Source organism: Myodes glareolus, unplaced genomic scaffold, assembly GCF_982192425.1.
Source record: "Myodes glareolus unplaced genomic scaffold, mMyoGla1.1 HAP1_SCAFFOLD_46, whole genome shotgun sequence".
NCBI lineage: Eukaryota > Metazoa > Chordata > Mammalia > Rodentia > Cricetidae > Myodes > Myodes glareolus.
The window spans coordinates 1722501-1740000 of record NW_028263219.1 but is presented as its reverse complement, the minus strand read 5'-3'; the positions used below and the strand labels follow the sequence as shown (position 1 = coordinate 1740000).

General features: G+C 44.1%; 2 long non-coding RNA genes across 2 annotated transcripts in view; one reads left to right on the top strand and one right to left on the bottom strand.

Moving 5' to 3' along the window:
- Nucleotides 1-14194: 14194 nt before the first annotated feature.
- Nucleotides 14195-15027, bottom strand: LOC148117161 (uncharacterized). Its single transcript, XR_015737127.1, has 2 exons — nt 14940-15027; nt 14195-14598 (listed from the first exon to the last, which is right to left on the bottom strand). It is a non-coding gene; the product is annotated as an uncharacterized LOC148117161 (long non-coding RNA).
- A 299-nt stretch (nt 15028-15326) lies between these two features.
- LOC148117158 (uncharacterized) overlaps nt 15327-17500 on the top strand; it is a 10837-nt gene continuing 8663 nt past the window's right edge. The window contains exon 1 of the long non-coding RNA XR_015737130.1: nt 15327-15565. This is a non-coding gene — a long non-coding RNA (uncharacterized LOC148117158). The remainder of the gene's footprint in view (nt 15566-17500) is intronic.

Here is a 17500-nt window from a genome sequence, read left to right as displayed (position 1 = left end):
TTTGGAACTAGTTTGAGGCTGGCCTCAAAATCCCAGAGATCCACGTGCCTCTTCCAAATACGAATACCTTCCTTTTGAATGCTTTCATCTTGTTGAGTTCAAAAGCCACCCCATAAACAATTTCCAGAAACCACATGGTGGGAATCTAATGACCTCTTCTGGTGACAGGGCCTAGACATGCATATTTGTTGCTCTCTTGTTGGAGCTGGGAAAAACTACCTTCTTGCTGAAGTTGGAAAATTGTTGAATTCAGTCATTTTCAGGTTTGTTAGAAAAACAAAACAAAACGAAACAAAAATCCCCTTCTTTGTTTTATTTCACATTTTAACTTGATTTTTTTTTTGAGACAGGACCTGTCTTTTTATTTATGTTTCAGACAAAATATTACACTACATGGTCCAGCACTTCTTTCTGAATACTGCTGCTGCAAATAAAATCTTAAAAGAAAAAGTACAATTAAAATGAATGACCTGGCATTAAAAGGAAAAAAAGAAAAAAAAAACTGTCTTTCTTTTCTTTTCTTTTCTTTTCTTTTCTTTCTCTCTCTCTTTCTTTCTTTCTTTTTTGTTTTCTTTCCTTCTTTTATTAATTTTTGAGGCATAGTTTCTCTGTATAACAGCCCTAGCTGTTCTGGAACTCACTTTACAGACCAGGTTGTCTTCTTGGTGACATTCTGTTTTATTTTTTCCTTGTTTCCTATCTGTAAATTCACATTTCTTCTCTCTCTCTCTCTCTCTCTCTCTCTCTCTCTCTCTCTCTCATATTTTATTTATCTTTTTGTTTGGTTTTGTGTTTTGCTTTACAAGACAGGGTTTCTCTGTTGCTTTGGGGACCGTTCTTGGAACTAACTCCTTTCTTGTAGACCAGGCTGGCCTAAAACTCCCAGAGTTTTTTCCCTTTCTTTCTTTTTTCCCTTTTTCCTCTTCCTTCCTTCCTTCCTTCCTTCCTTTCTTTCTTTCTTTCTTTCTCTCTCTCTTGCTTGCTTTCTTGCATTCTTTCCTTTCTTCTTTTATTATTTTTTAGGCACGGTTTCTCTGCCTAACAGCCCTAGCTGTCCTGAAACTCACTTGACAGACCAGGCTGTCTTCTTTGTGACATTCTGTTTTTTTTCTTATTTCCTATCTGTAAATCCACATTCTCTCTCTCTCTCTCTCTCTCTCTCTCTCTCTCTCTCTCTCTCTCTCTCCCTCATTGTTTTCTGTTTTTCTTGATTGTTTTCTTCAGTCTGCCTTTTACATGTATTAAACTCAATGTATGTGGAGAGAGAAATCAAATATGAGATTCAAAATACAGCCAGGGTTGGCAGGTAGTGGAGCAGGCCTTTGATTCTGGCACTTCATTCAACATGATTTGATTTTTTTTTTGACTTCTCTGTAAACATTCTTGTTGGAGTTGAGAAATTGCTGATATGAATTCAGTCAATTTCAGGTAATAGCCTTGCCTCGGCTGTCCTGGAACTCACTTTTAAAGATCAGGCTATCTGTTAGATTTTGTTTTTTGTTTTTTGTTTTGTTTTTTTTTTTTTAAAGATTTATTTATTTATTATGTACAACATTCTGTCTGTGTGTATGTCTGCAGGCCAGAAGAGGGCACCAGACCTCATTACAGGTGGTTGTGAGCCACCATGTGGTTGCCGGGAATTGAACTCAGGACCTTTGGAAGAGCAGGCAATGCTCTTAACCACTGAGCCATCTCTCCAGCCCTTTTGTTTTTTTATGTTCTATCTGTAAATCACCATTTCTTCTCTTGAATGTGTTCACCTTGGTAAAGTCAAAGGCCACCCCACAGACACACAGAGTCTCTCTCTCTCTCTCTCTCTCTCTCTCTCACACACACACACACACACACACACACACACACACGGGGGGGGGGGAGAGAGAGAGGCACACCTAGAGACACACAAATAAATTTGTTAAATTAAAGGAAGGCCTGGTGAAATGGCTTGGTGGCTCCTCCTGAAGAAGTGGGATCAATTCCCAGGACCCACATGGCAGTAAATAAATACGTGACTGTAAATCCAGTTTCTGGATGATTTGACACATTCATGCCACTGCACATAAAATAAAGTTAAATAAACCATAAAAACGTCCTTAGGGCTGGAGAGATGGCTCAGCGCTTAAGAGCATTGCCTGCTCTTCCAAATGTCCTGAGTTCAATTCCCAGCAACCACATGCTGGCTCGCAACCATCTGTAATGAGGTCTGGATCCCTCTTCTGGCCTTCAGGCATACACAGAGACAGAATATTGTATACATAAAAATAAATAAATATTAAAAAAAATTAAATTTTTTTTTTTAAAATTTGAAATTAAGCTAAGTTCTACACAACTGGAAAGACTGTCTCAAAGCAAAGTAAAATAAAATGTTCTGGAATAGGACACCTTCCCTGCCACACCCCCCACAGGGACACACTTGGTGCAGACCAAGGGAGACGAACAAAATTTGAAATTAAACTAAGTGTACAAGAAATTAACAGAACGAGATACTGAACACTGAGCCGGGGTGTGGGGATGCACTCCTTTCATTCTTTCATCCAAGAGACAGAGGCAGGTGGACCTCTGTGAAATCCCATGCTTTGTAGAGAGGCCCCCACCCCAAATTTAAAATATATATATATATATATATATATATATATATATATATATATATATACATATACATATATATATATATACATAAAAGTTCAACCAAAAAAAAAAATAAGGAAGGAAGGAAGGAAGGAAGGAAGGAAGGAAGGAAGGAAGGAAGGAGGAGACATTATGAACTGTCTCCTTGGTCCTAGAAACTCCTTTTGATGTACATTTCTCTGATGACGAAGGATGTTGAACATTTTCTTAAGTGTCTGTCAGCCATTTTAGATTCCTCTGTTGAGAGTTCTCTGTTTAGGTCTGTACTCCATTTTGTCAATTGGATTCTTTGTTCTTTAGATGACAATTTCTTGAGTTTTTTGTATATTGTGGAGACCAGACCTCTGTCTGATGTGGGGTTAGTGAAGATCTTTTCCCATTGTGTAGGCCGTCGTATTGCCTTGTAGGCCATGTCGTTTGCTTTACAGAAGCTTTTCAGTGTCAGGAGGTCTCATGTATTCATTTTGTTTCTCTCGGTGTCTGTGCTACTGGGGTTATATTTAGGAAGCGGTCTCCTGTGTCAATGTGTTCAAGTGCGTTTGATATTTTGATTTCTATAATTTTATATTGTGGATGAAGTCAATTATTTGAACTCTCAAATATTTTTATTGTTATTTTCTGTTTATCTGTTGGTTTATTTGTGGTTTTTCAACTTAGGGTTTCCTTGTGTATCCTTGTATGCCCCTGGAACTTACTTTGTAGACAAGGCTGGCCTCAGACTCACAGAGATCCAGCTGTCTCTGCCCTAGTGCAGGGATTGAAGGCATGCTCTAAACACCTTTTTTAAAAATAAATAAATAAATAAATAAAAACAGACTTTGTCTGTGTCATTTTGCCTGTCCTGAAATCTCAGTCTGCAGAACAAGGTAGCCTTAAACTCGCAGTGACCTGCCTGCCTTGGGCTCCCTGATCTCTGAGGTGTTTTATCATCTCTCTGAGTCTCTACCTGGCTATCAATTTATCTATTAGTTTACTTATTTTTTTTTATTTGTTTTGTGAGACAGGGATTCTCTCTGGCTTTGGAGTCTGTCCTGGATTCAGACCTGGTCACAGCTGTACCTGAAGCAGTGAGGCCTCTTGCAGGGAATCCGCAGAGCCTCTGCCCAGGGCCCTCCAGGGGAACCACTCTCACCCTTTCCCCCAGCCACAACCAGGGCTGCCGGCTACATCTTAGACAGGCATAGGTGGCGGGCACTCTGGCTATCCAGGATGTGACAGGCATAGACACACAGAGAAGCAGGGTGGGTGGTGCCCACTCTCTCACTAAGTGCAGGCATGCAGGCAGAACAATGAAAACAATCAGAACTGAAGAGATGGAATTTCTGGAATTTCCAGAAACCACATGGTGGGGATCTAGTGCCCTCTTCTGGTGACAGGGAAGACATCAGAGATTTCGGTTCTTGTGCTCCTGAGACCTACCCCCGACATGGCAGCAGCTCATAAGTGATTGTAAATCCAGTTTCACGCCACTGCATGTAAAATAAAGTTAAATAAATCATAAAAATATTCTTTAAAAATTTGAAATTAAACTTAGTCCTACACAATTGCAAAGACTGTCTCGAATCTAAGTAAAATAAAGTGTTCTGAAATCGGATACCTTCCCTGCCCCACCCCCCACAGGGACACACTTGGTGCAGACCAAGAGATACGAACAAAATTTGAAATTAAACTTAATGTACAAGAAATTAACAGAACGAGATACTAAACGCTGAGCCAGGTTGTGGTGGTGCAGACCTTTCATTCTGTCATCCAAGAGACAGAGGCAGGTCTCTTGTGAATTCCCAGGCTTCATAGAGAGGCCCTCATTCCAAATCTAAAACGTATATAGAAGTTAAACCAAAAAAAAAAAAAAAAAAAAAAAGAAGGAAGGAAGGAAGGAAGGAGGGAAGGAAGAAAGGAAAGAAGCAGACATTATAAACTGTCTCCTTGTTTCGAGAAACTTGACCATGGGAGTGTTGGACCTATGAGACAGTGCACGAGTCTCGTGTTCTAACTTGGAAGACGAGTCTGGATTTTAACTCACTGATGTTCTTCTTCCTGTGTCTCCTAAGTGCTGGGATAATAGGTTTCCCTAATTGTTGAATGGCATACTGAAAGTATTTCTTTCTACTTAGTTTGCATTTGAGTTTTTTTTTAAATCCATGCCTATTTTATTTATTTATTCATTTATTTTTGGTTTTTCAAGACAGGGTTTCTCTGTAGCTTTGGAGCCTGGGCTGGAACTAACTCTTGTAGACCAGGCTGGCCTCAAACTCACAAAGATTCACCTGCCTCTGCCTCCTGAGTGCTGGGATTAAAAGCATGTACCACCACCACCACCTGGCTTTACTTGTTTCTTTTATTTATTTTTGTTAAGCCCAACATTTTTCTCTGCTTCCCCTCCCTGCCTCTCCTCTCCTCTTCAACCCCCTCCCAAGGTTCCCATGCTCCAAGGAGATCTTGTCTTTTTCTACTACTCGTGTAGATTAGATCTATATATGTCTCTCTTAGGGTCCTCGTTGTTGTCTAGGTTCTCTGGGATTGTGATTTGTGAGCTGTTTTTTTTATTTTATGTTTTATTTATTTTTTGTTTATGTTTTTGTTTTGATTTTTGAGTCGAGGCAGGGTTTCTCTGTTGCTTTGGATCCTGTCTTTGGAACTAGTTTGAGGCTGGCCTCAAAACTATCCCAGAGATCCACCAGCCTCTTCCAGATATGGAACCCTTCCCTTTGAATGTTTTCATCTTATTGAGTTCAAAAGCCACCCCATAAACAATTTCCAGAAACCACGTGGTGGGAATCAAGTGCCCTCTTCTGTTGACAGGGCCTAGAAATGCCTATTTACTGCACTCTTGTTGGAGCTGGGAAAGACTACCTTCTTGCTGAAGTTGAAAAATTGTTGAATTTAGTCATTTTCAGGTTCCTTAGAAAAAAACAAAGCAAAACAAAACCAAAAGCCCCTTCTTTGTTTTATTTCACGTTTTAACTGGATTTTTTTTTTTGAGACAGGACCTGTCTTTTTATTTATGTTTCAGACAAACTATTACACTACATGGTCCAGCACTTCTTTCTGAACACTGCTGCTGCAAATACAATCTTAAAAGAAAAACTAAAATTAAAATAAATGACCTGGCATAAAAAGAGAAAAAAAAATAAAAACTGCCTTTGTTTTCTTTTCTTTTCTTTCTTTTCTTTCTTTCTTTCTTTCTTTCTTTCTTTCTTTCTTTCTTTCCTTCTTTCCTTCTTTTATTAATTTTTGAGGCATGGTTTCTCTGTATAACAGCCCTAGCTGTCCTGGAACTCATTTTACAGACCAGGCTGTCTTCTTGGTGACATTCTGTTTTTTTTTTCTTGGTTCCTATCTGTAAGTTCACATTCTCTCTCTCTCTCTCTCTCTCTCTCTCTCTCTCTCTCTCTCTCTCATTTTATTTATTTTTTTGTTTGGTTTTGTGTTTTGCTTTACAAGACAGGGTTTCTCTGTTGCTTTGGAGACTTTTCTCGGAACTAGCTCCTTTCTTGTAGACCAGGCTGGCCTAAAACTCCCAGAGATCCTGCCTCTGTCAAATATGGAGCCAGTGCCCTTAAATGCCTTCATCTGTTGAGGTCAAAAGCCACCCTATCTACACACACACACACACAGACACACACACACACACACTTAATTTAAATTAAGTCCCACAGAACTAGAAATACTGTCTCAATTTAAAGTAAAATAAAATGTAAAAGAGTGCAGTGCTAAGTGCAGTTATGAAAATGTTTTAAAATATGACACCTTCCCTGTCTCCCCCACATACAGAAGGCACATCGAGAGATTTAAATAGAATTTGAAATTGGCCGGGCAGTGGTGTCTCATGCCTTTATTCCCAGCACACAGGAGGCAGAGGCAGGTGAATCCCTGGGAGTTAGAGGCCAGCCAGGGCTTCAAGAAAGGAGCTAGTTCCAAGAACAGCTAGGACTGTTATGCAGGGAAACCCAGTCTCGAAAAACAAAACAAACCAAAATTGAAATTAAACTACATGTACAAGAATTTAATTGAACAACATACGAAACACAAAGCTGGGTTGCTGTGGTACACCCCTTTTCTTCTATCATCTAAGAGACAGAGGCAGGTGGCCCTCCTTGAATTGGAGACAGGTTGTATAGAAAAGACCCCATACCAAATTACAAAAATGTATACATGTTGAACCAAAAGAAAAAAAAAGAAAGAAAGAAAGAAAGAAAGAAAGAAAGAAAGAGAAAAGAAAGACAGAAGATTAAAAGCAAGAAAATGAAAAAACCACGGAACAAAGGAAGGCAGTGCTGGGGGCCTGGTTGGTGGTTGAGAAGGGAGCCCTGGCCTAGTTACATCCTCTGCCATGTCTGCTGTGACCCCAGCACCCCATTCCTCAGGAGCTGTAAAGGGTCTGAGAATAAAATGACATTTTTTTATTTTTTTCTGTCTGAAGTGAAAATGTTCCAAACAAACAATTCACTGTGCCAATATTCCTGGAAATGATGTCCAAGTGGGAATTTTTCATAGCATTTCATGGCTGTTTTAATTTTCTCTGCATCTCATCATGTCTTTCTCTAAGCAGGCCCAGGAACGATAAGAGCCTGTAGCTGATCTAGGAGATCGCCCATGGCAGGGGCCCTGGCCTCCACTCCTGTCCCCTGAGGGCACGGGGTAGGCGTGGGACTCCAGATTTTACAGACTAGGAAAGTTCAAGGTCACCAGCTCTTCCTAACAGCCAGAACTCCTTGCTGAACCAGTCAAGGGTGAGGCTACAACTTGATCGGTCTGCTTAGGTATACATATTTTTGTTACTGTTGTTTTTGGAAAAGGTATCCAAGTGGGAATTTTTCCATGACTGTTTTGGTTTTCTCACACTTGGACTTTTAGTTTGAGAAGTGGGGTGTGGGGCTGTACAAACACAACTGTGAAAAAGATCCCCAAGAAAGGAAGCAAGTGGTTGTTATGGTGAAATGTCTTTGAAAGGCATTCAGGTGGCAAGAAACTGCCTTTGTTGCCTCCCTCCCTCCCTCCCCCACCCCCCAGTTCCTCCCTCTTAACAAGTCATAATTGTGGCAGCCCCTTGGCCCGCATAGTCCTTTCACTGATCCTGATTGATCAGACACACTCTTTGTTTTATTTTTTAATTTTTGAATTGTGGTTGAAGTCAATGAATTGAGCTCTTAGATTATTATTATTATTATTATTATTATTATTATTATTATTATTATTATTATTATTATTAGTGGTTTTTCTACCTTGGGGTTCCCTGTGTATCCTTGTTTGCCCTGGAACTCACTTTATAGACAAGGCTGGCCTTAGACTCACACAGATCTAGCTGCCTCTGCCTCTACCTCTGCCTCCTAAACACACTTCTTTTTCAAGACAGGGTTTCTCTGTGTCTGTCATTTGCCTGTCCTGAAACTCACACTGCAAAACAAGGTAGCCTCAAACTCACAGCAATCTGCCTGCCTCTGTCTCTCCTGATCTGAGGGCCGAGAACTGAGAATAAAGAAATGCACTGCCACCATTACCCAGATGGATATTTTTTTTCCAATGGTGGGCAATGGGACTTATAAATTTTCTCAAAGGACTGAGATCACTGTGTGCCAGGTGTTCTGTAAGGGTGTGTTTTTTTTTGTTTTGTTTTTGGTTTTTTTTTGTTTGTTTGAGGGAATTCTCTCTCTCTCTCTCTCTCTCTCTCTCTCTCTCTCTCTCTCTCTCCTCTCTCTTTCCTCTCTCTCTCCCTCTCTTTCACTCTCTCTCTTTCGCTCTAGATCTTTGCTTTGTCCCATTCCTCATGGGAACTTCTCTGTTTTTCTTGAATTTTTTCCCCTCAGTCTGTCTTTCACATTTCATTTCTTTTCCTTTCTTTTCTTTTCTTTTCCTTTCTTTTTTTTCTTTTCTTTTGAATCCTCTCACCCTAGACAGGAGGCTAAAGGTTTATGGTATCTTTCTTTGCATGTATAGCTGGAGAATCTGGAGACACTGCATTCAAATCATGGTGCTCTAGAGGCTAGGAGACAGAAAAAGAAATGGACCTTGAAAATATGCCTCATGGTGTCTACCATCTTGTTGAGGTCAGCTCTCATGGTGGTTACCAAAGGCAGCCTTCTAAAAGCTTTCATCTTGGTGAAGTTAACAGCCATGCTGTCTTGTCTGCAAAGGGCCTTCACTAAAATAGTTTGAATTGTAATCCCCCCCACATATACCTAAACACAGACACACAGACACACAGACACACACACACACACACACACACACACACACACACGCACACACGCACACAGGCACACACTCTCACACACGCACTCACGGGGATAGACATGGGAACACTGAGAAAAACAAATAAAATCTGAAGTTAAACTCAATGTACGAGAGAGTCAGAAATCACAAAATAAATGAAATAAAACAATGCTACGGGGTGGTCTCATATAGAACTGTCATGCATTTGGCAAAGAAATACTGCCAGGGGATTTTGATTTTTAATGTTATTCATGTCCTCTTCATGGACAAGGAAAGTATCAGAAGTGCAGAGATGGAATTTCTGAAATTACCAGAAACCACAGGGTGGAGATCTAGTGCACTCTCTTGGTGAATGGAAGTGGGTGCAGAGAGAGTGCTCATGCATTAAAATAATACAGTATTCTTTTTCCTAAATTAAAGAAACAAACAAGGGCTGAAGAAATAGCTCAGAGTTTAAGAGAACTGGCTCTTCTTCCAGAGGTCCTGAGTTCAATTTTCAGGAGAGATATCTCAGTTCAATTCCCAGCACCCACATGGCAGCGCATAAGTGATTGTAAATGCTGTTCCTGGGTGATCTGACACCCTCACACCATTGCACATGTAATGAAATTAAGTAAATCACAAACATTTCTCTCTGGCTTTGGAGCCTGTCCTGGAAGTAGCTTTTGTAGAATAGGCTGAGAACCAGGAATAAAAGAATGCGCCGCCACCACCACCCAGCTAGATGGTTTTAATTTTTAGAATGGTGGGCAATGAGACTTATAAATGAGGCTGAGGTGGTTTTCTCACAGGACTGAAGTGAATGCTCTCTCTCTCTCTCTCTCTCTCTCTCTCTCTCTCTCTCCCATTCTAGATCTCTATTTTGTCCCACTCCTCATGTTTTCTCTTTTTCTTGATTGTTTCCTTCAGTCTGCCTTTCACATGTATTAAACTCAATGTGCGTGGAGAGAGAAACCAAATATGAGATTCAAAATACAGCCAGGGTTGGCAGGTAGTGGAGCAGGCCTTTGACTCTGGCACTTCATTCAACCTGATTTGTTGGTTTTTTTTTTCTTGACTTCTCTGTAAACATTCTTGTTGGAATTGAGAAATTGCTGATTTGAACTCAGGCAATTTCATGTAATAGTCCTGACTGTCCTGGAACTCACTTTTAAAGATCAGGCTATCTGTTTGTTTTTGTCTTGTTTTCTTATTTTCTATCTGTAAAACACCATTGAAGAGCTTGGTGGCTCTTCCTGAAGAAGTGAGTTCCATTCCCAAGACCCACATGGCAGCAGCACATAAGTGACTGTAAATCCAGTTTCAGGATGATCTGACACATTCATGCCACTGCACGTAAAATAAAGTTAAATAAACCATAAAAAATTCTTTAATGCTGGAGAGATGATTCAGCAGTTAAGAGCATTGCCTGCTTTTCCAAAGGTCCTGAGTTCAATTCCCAGCACCCAGATGGCAGCACATAAGTGATTGTAAATGCAGTTCCGGGGTGATCTGACACCCTCACACCATTGCACATATAATGAAGTTAAGTAAATCACAAACTTTTCTTCTCTCTGGCTTTGGACCCAGTCCTGGAAGTAGCTCTTGTAGAATAGGCTGAGAACCGGGAATAAAGGAATGCGCCGCCGCCACCACCCAAGTAGATGGTTTTAATTTTTAGAATGGTAGGCAATGAGACTTATAAATTTCTTCAAAGGACTGAGGTGGTTTTCTCACAGGACTGAGGTGAATGCGCTCTCTCTCTCTCTATCTCTCTCTCTCTCTCTCTCTCTCCCTCTCTCTCCCATTCTAGATCTCTGTTTTGTCCCACTCCTCATGTTTTCTCTTTTTCTTGATTGTTTTCTTCAGTCTGCCTTCACATGTATTAAACTCAATGTACGTGGAGAGAGAAATCAAATATGAGATTCAAAATACAGCCAGGGTTGGCAGGTAGTGGAGCAGGTCTTTGACTCTGGCACTTCATTCAACATGATTTTTTTTCTTGACTTCTCTGTAAACATTCTTGTTGGAGTTGAGAAATTGCTGATATGAATTCAGTCAATTTCAGGTAATAGCCCTGCCTTGGCTGTCCTGGAACTCACTTTTAAAGATCAAGCTATCTGTTTGTTTTTGTTTTGTTTTTTTTTTGTGTTCTATCTGTAAATCACCATCTCTTCTCTTGAATGTGTTCACCTTGGTAAAGTCAAATGCCACCCCACAGACACACAGAGTCACCCACACACACACACACACACACACACACACACACACACACACACAGAGAGAGAGAGAGAGAGAGAGAGAGAGAGAGAGAGAGAGAGAGGGGCACACCTAGAGACACACCAATACATTTGTTAAATTAAAGGAAGGCCTGGAGAGATGGTTTGGTGGCTCTTCCTGAAGAAGTGGGTTCAATTCCTAGGACCCACATGGCAGCAGCACATAAGTGATTGTAAATCCAATTTCTGGATGAACTGACACATTCATGCCACTGCATGTAAAATAAAGTTAAACAAACCATAAAAAATTCTTTAGGGCTGGAGAGATGGCTCAGTGGTTAAGAGCATTGCCTGCTCTTCCAAAGGCCCTGAGTTCAATTCCCAGGAACCACATGCTGGCTCATGAACCATATGTGGTGAGGTCTGGATCCCTTTTCTGGCCTTCAGGAATACACAGAGACAGAATATTGTGTACATAAATAAATAAATATTAAAAAAATAAAAAAACCCACAAATCTTTTTAAAAAATTTGGAATTAAACTAAGTTCTACACAACTGGAAAAACCGTCTCAAAGCAAAGTAAAATAAAATGTTCTGGAATAGGACACCTTCCATGCCCCACCCCACACAGGGAAACACTTGGTGCAGACCAAGAGAGATGAACAAAATGTGAAATTAAACTAAATGTACAAGAAATTAACAGAACGTGATACTAAACACTGAGCCGGGGTGTGGGGATGCACTCCTTTCATTCTTTCATCCAAGAGACATAGAAACTCGTTTTGATGTACATTTCTCTGATGACTAAGGATGTTGACCATTTTCTTCAGCGTCTGTCAGCCATTTTAGATTCCTCCATTGAGAGTTCTCTGTTTAGGTCTGTACTCCATTTTGTCAATTGGATTCTTTGTTCTTTAGATGACCAATTTCTTGAGTTCTTTGTATATTGTGGAGACCAGACCTCTGTCTGATGTGGGGTTAGTGAAGATCTTTTCCCATTGTGTAGGCCGTCGTATTGCCTTGTAGGCCATGTCCTTTGCTTTGCAGAAGCTTTTCAGTGTCAGGAGGTCTCCTGTATTCATTTTGTTTCTCTCGGTGTCTGTGCTACTGGGGTTATATTTAGGAAGCGGTCTCCTGTGTCAATGTGTTCAAGTGCATTTGATATTTTGATATCCATATTTTTTTATTGTGGATGAAGTCAATTATTTGAACTCTCAAATATTTTTATTGTTATTATCTGTTTGTTTATTTGTGGTTTTTCAACTTAGGGTTTCCTTGTGTATCCTTGTATGCCCTGGAACTCACTTTGTAGACAAGACTGGCCTCAGACTCACAGAGATCCATCTGCCTCTGCCTCCTAGTGCAGGGATTAAAGACATGCACTGAACACCATTTTTTTTAAACAGAATTTATCTGTGTCATTTTGCCTGTCCTGAATCTCAGTCTGCAGAACAAGGTAGCCTTACACTCGCAGTGACCTGCCTGCCTTGGGCTCCCTGATCTCTGAGGTGTTTTATCATCTCTCTGAGTCTCTGCCTGGCTATCAATTTATCTATTAGTTTACTTATTTTTTTTGTTGTTGTTGTTATTTTCTGAGACAGGGATTCTCTCTGGCTTTGGAGTCTGTCCTGGATTCAGACCTGGTCACAGCTGTACCTGAAACAGTGAGGCCTCTTGCAGGGAATCCACAGAGCCTCTGCCCATGGCTCTCCAGGAGAATCCACTCTCTCCCTTTCCCCCAGCCCCAGCCAGGGCTGCCGGCTACATCTCAGGCAGGCATAGGTGGCGGGCACTCTGACTATCCAGGATGTGACAGGCACAGACACACAGAGAAGCAGGGAGGAGTGTTACCCACTCTCTCACTAAATACAGGCAAGCAGGAGGAACAATGAAAACAATCAGAACTGCAGAGAATTTCCAGAAACCACATGGTGGGGATCTAGTGCCCTCTTCTGGTGACAGGGAATACATCAGAGATTTGGATTCTTGTGCTCCTGAGACCTACCCCAATGTAATACTGACATTGCCCTATTAGACCCTATATATCACATATAGGCTTGCTTGATATCACACACGTACACTGTCTGCGTTGCTGCCTGCCCACCTTCCTCTGTGACCCCTGGGAGAGAGCCTGGTGCCATCAGAAGACAGAAGATGGGGTTTGGGTCTCTCTCTCTCTCTCTCTCTCTCTCTCTCTCTCTCTCTCTCTTTCTGTCTGTCTCTCATCTATTCTTCCATCTATGTATGCATCTATTGATTTATGTAATAGATTTTTTTGTTTGTTTGTTCTTTTTTTGTGACAGGGTTTCTCTCTAGTTTTTGAGTCAGTCCTGGAACTCGCTCTTGGAGACCAGGCCGCGTGCTGGAACTAAAGGCATGCATCATCACTTCCCGGTTAGAAGCCTTTGTAAAACGTGGGCAATTAGAGCTAAAAATTTCCTCATAGGACTGATTTTACTGTGTGCCAGGGTTAGTGTAGGGCTTTGCTTTAATTTTCTTGAGTGAATCCCCCCCCACCCCAACACCCGTCTCTTATTGTAGAGCTCTGTTTCATCTTCCATGAGCTCTGAGGGCACTTGGCTTGAGTATGATACACACAGAGACTTACTATTAAGGAAAGTTTAAGATCAAGATCCTTTCCTAACTCTGTGACCTTGCAATAGAGAAGTTTCAAAGGGTGTGCCTACAGCTCCACTGGACTTCTTTGATGGGCCTTTATCTGTTGCCTTTCCTGTAAACATTCTTGTTGGAGTTGGGAAATTGCTGATTTGAACTCGGGCAATTTCATAGAATAGCTCTGGCTGTCCTGGAACTCACTTTTATAGACCAGGCTGACCTTTTGGTGACATTCTATTCTTTTTTTCTTCCTCTTATTTTCTATCTGCAGTCCACATTGGTGTAATGACAGTGCACCTGTATATTCACTGCTCTGATCCTTTCTCTCCTTCCTTCCTTCCTTCCTTCCTTCCTTCCTTCCTTCCTTCCTTCCTTCCTTTCGTATGTCTGTCCACTCCCGAAAACCCAAAAATGTCTAGCCTCCCAACGCAATTAAAAATAAGTCAATTAAAATAAATAACCTGGCATTTATAAAAGGAGGGAAGGAGGGAGGGAGGAAGGCAGGCAGGCAGTGCTGGGGGCCTGGATGATGGTTGTGAAGGGAGGAGCCCTGGCCTAGTCGTCTCCTCTGCCACGTGTGTCACCCCAGTCAGACCTCAGGAGCCTTCTCTAAAGGGTCTGAGAAGCTGCTTCCATGTTTCTGCCTCTGGGTATTTATTGATCTATTTATTTATTTTTCTGGTTTATGTGGGAGGGGAAGGGGAAGCCGAAGCCTTGTCCTACGGGCTCCATGCTGTCACTCAGTCAGTACTGTCTCATCAACGCGCGTGTGAGGGCCCGTGTCTGTCATGCCAGCAGCACTCAGAAACTGAAAGTACAAGGATCAGGAGATCATCTTCATCGCGGTGGGAAATAGACCCTCCACCAGAAATCCATCAAACGACCTTTTAATTTTCTCCGTCCTAAGTGAAAATGTTCACAACAGATCCGCATGACCCTATTATTCCTGGAAATGAAATCCAATGGAGATATTTTAAAACACACACACAAACAAACACATTATTCCACGACTGTTTTCATTTTCTCTGACTCGGTATTTAGTCTGAGAAGTAGGTGCCGGGGGTGTGGGGAGTGGTGTGGAGAAAAAGAACTGCAAGCAAGCAAGCAGGCAAGCAAGCAGGCAAGCAAGCAAGCAAGCAAGCAAGCAAGCAAGCAAGTAAGCAGTGGCCAAGGTGAAGTCTATGTCTTTGAAAGGAGACTCGGATGGCAGGAGACTGCCTGCCATTGCCACCTCCCTCCCTCCCTCGGTCCTCGGTCTCCCTCAGTCCCTCGGTCTCTCCCTCTCACCGTGCTCTAAGTGTCGCAGCCCCTCGACTGGCCCACTTAATACTGTCACTGATCGTGGAGACGCACTCTTTGTTTCCCGTGAGCCTCCCTCCCTCCCTGCCTCTCCACGAGGGAGAGCGATTGGCCTGTTTTCCTAGCTAGCTGCCTGTGGTCTCGGTTCCTCCTTTCGTTTTCGTAGCCTGAGCGTCCGTGGCTCCTCCCGAACGTCCGTCCCGGCCAGCCCGCGTTCACCCATGTTCGGGGATGGGGTGTGGGGGAACCGACGACGGGGAGTCCCCTGCCCTGTCGTGGGTGCGTGTCACCTCCGGGCGTGAGCGTGGGAGGACACTCTGTCGCGCCAGAGAAGGCTCGCGCACCGCGGCCGAGCGAGCGAGAGCGAGCGAGCGAGCGAGCGAGCGAGCGAGCGATCTCTGTGGGTCGGGTGGGTCGTCGGGCGCCACCTAGCGGTGTTGGCCGTTTTGTGCAACGCTCCTGGTCCTCGGTCGCCGACAAGGAGGGCGAAGTGGCTTTTGTGAGGCGGAAAGAGTGACGAGAGTCCCGGCTGGCGGGCGGGCGTGTCCCGCGGTCGGTGTCGTGCTTGGGGACGGTCTCTGTGTAGGAGGTTGTGCCGGAAGAGTCGCCTATGGGTGCGTCTGGGATGGAACCGAACGAAAGCCACGGCTGGGGAGGGTGCCGGGAGACTTGAGCGGGTCGACCAGAAGGCTTGAGTCGTTCGCGTCGTCCCACCGCTAGGTGTCGGGTCCGGCCAGGCCCAGGATGGGTGAAGTACCCCGGCTTTCAAAGCTGTCTTTCCCTCGCCTTTTCTCTCTAAGAGAGAGCCCTGGGTCCCCGGCGACCCGAGGCCGAGAGGGGGCGCTGGTTGATCACGGCTCTTCCCCGCCGCCCGTGCCCGGACTCGTTGGGGGTGTCGGAGCTTTTGATTATTTTCCTCCTTGTCAGAACCCTCGGTCCTCGGCGGCGGGCCTCGCCATCCTGAGGCCGAGAGGAGGCTGTGGTCCCGGCTTTCTCTCCTCCCTGGTCCGGACTCGTTGGGGGTCTCGGAGCTTTATTTATTTATTTATTTATTTATTTATTTTTTCCTCGGTCCTCAGCGGTGGGCCTCGCCATCCTGAGGGCGAGAGGAGACTGTGGTCTCGACGGCTTTCTCGCCTCCCTGGTCCGTACTCGTTGGGTGGCCTCGGAGCATTTTTTTCTTTTTTTTCTTTTGTTTTTCTCCTTGCCAGAACTCTCGGTCCTCAGAGGCGGGCCTCGTCGTCTCGAGGCCGAGAGGAGGCTGCGGTCACGGCTTCTTCTCTGTTCTCTGTTCACTGGTCCCCGGTTTCCTGTACCGTCAGGTATTTTTTTTTTTCTTGCCCTGCTCCATCCCTAGCGGCTGGTCGCAGGGTCCTCGGCCGGGAGGAGGCTGGGCGCCCGGCTTTGTGGCATGTCCACCTCGCTCTCTCGGTCCTTTCATGGTCATGAGGTCGACCAGTTGTTCCTTTGAGGGTCGGTTCTCTTGTTTATGGGGACATTTTTGGGACATGTCACCCAGCCTCACTTTCAGGAGTCCCCTGTGGTCTGTGAATTGCTCCCTGTACCTGGTGTCATTCTTCTAGTGGTTGCTATCTGTCCTTATTGTACCTGCAGATAGGTGCTGACACGCTGTCCTTGAAGTGGGTGACATGAAAGGACTCTGTAGGTTGCGGTCTCTTCCGAGCCTCGCTGGGTCGTTTTTCCCGTTTAACCCAACCTACGTGGCGTGTCAGGCGTTCCCGCTTCGTGGTTGTCACCCGTGCAGTTTGGATGGTGGGACTTGCCTCCCGGTGCTCTTCCCTTACCGTCCCGGTGCTTTTTTTTTTTTTTTTTCCAAGTTTCTTTTGGGGATCAGATGGAGCTCCCGAGTCTCCACGGACTGGGTGGGTCCCCTGTGTGCCTCCCGAGTGCACTGTTTTCTCCACCCCCAGGTTATGGAGCTCCCGAGTCTCCATGAGGCCTTGGGGGGAAGGGTGAATCAGCCCGGCCTTCTGCTGCCTGCTTTTATGTGCCTCCCGAGTGCACACACCGCTTCTTCCCCACGACCACCACCATTGTGTTTGGTTTTGAAGGTGGAGGTGTGAAGGGTTTTTTTCCCCCCCATCCCCAGGTTGGGGAGCTCCCGAGTCTCCATGAGGCCTTTGGGGGGAAGGGTGACCCAGCCCGGCTTTCTGCTGCTTGCTTATGTGCCTCCCGAGTGCACACCTTTTCTTCCCCCGTGGCTGGCCCACTCCACTCCGCTTTTTTTTTTTTTGGTTTCGGAGGTGGTGTGTGAAGGGTGTTTTTTTTTTTTTTTTTTTTTTTTTTTTTTTTTGGTGGCAGTCGGTCGGGTCTGTGGTGCCCTCTCGCTCGCTTCTCCCCGGTTCCGCTTGTCGATCGATGTGGTGCTCTCGCCCTGTGTTCATTCGGGTCGGAGGCCTAAGCCGCGCCAGGCGAGGGACGGACATTCATGGCGAATGGCGGCCGCTCTTCTCATTCTGCCAGCGGGCCCCGCGTCTGTCCTCCCCACCTTTGACTGGTGGTGTGTGGAAGGCAGGGGTGCGGTCTCT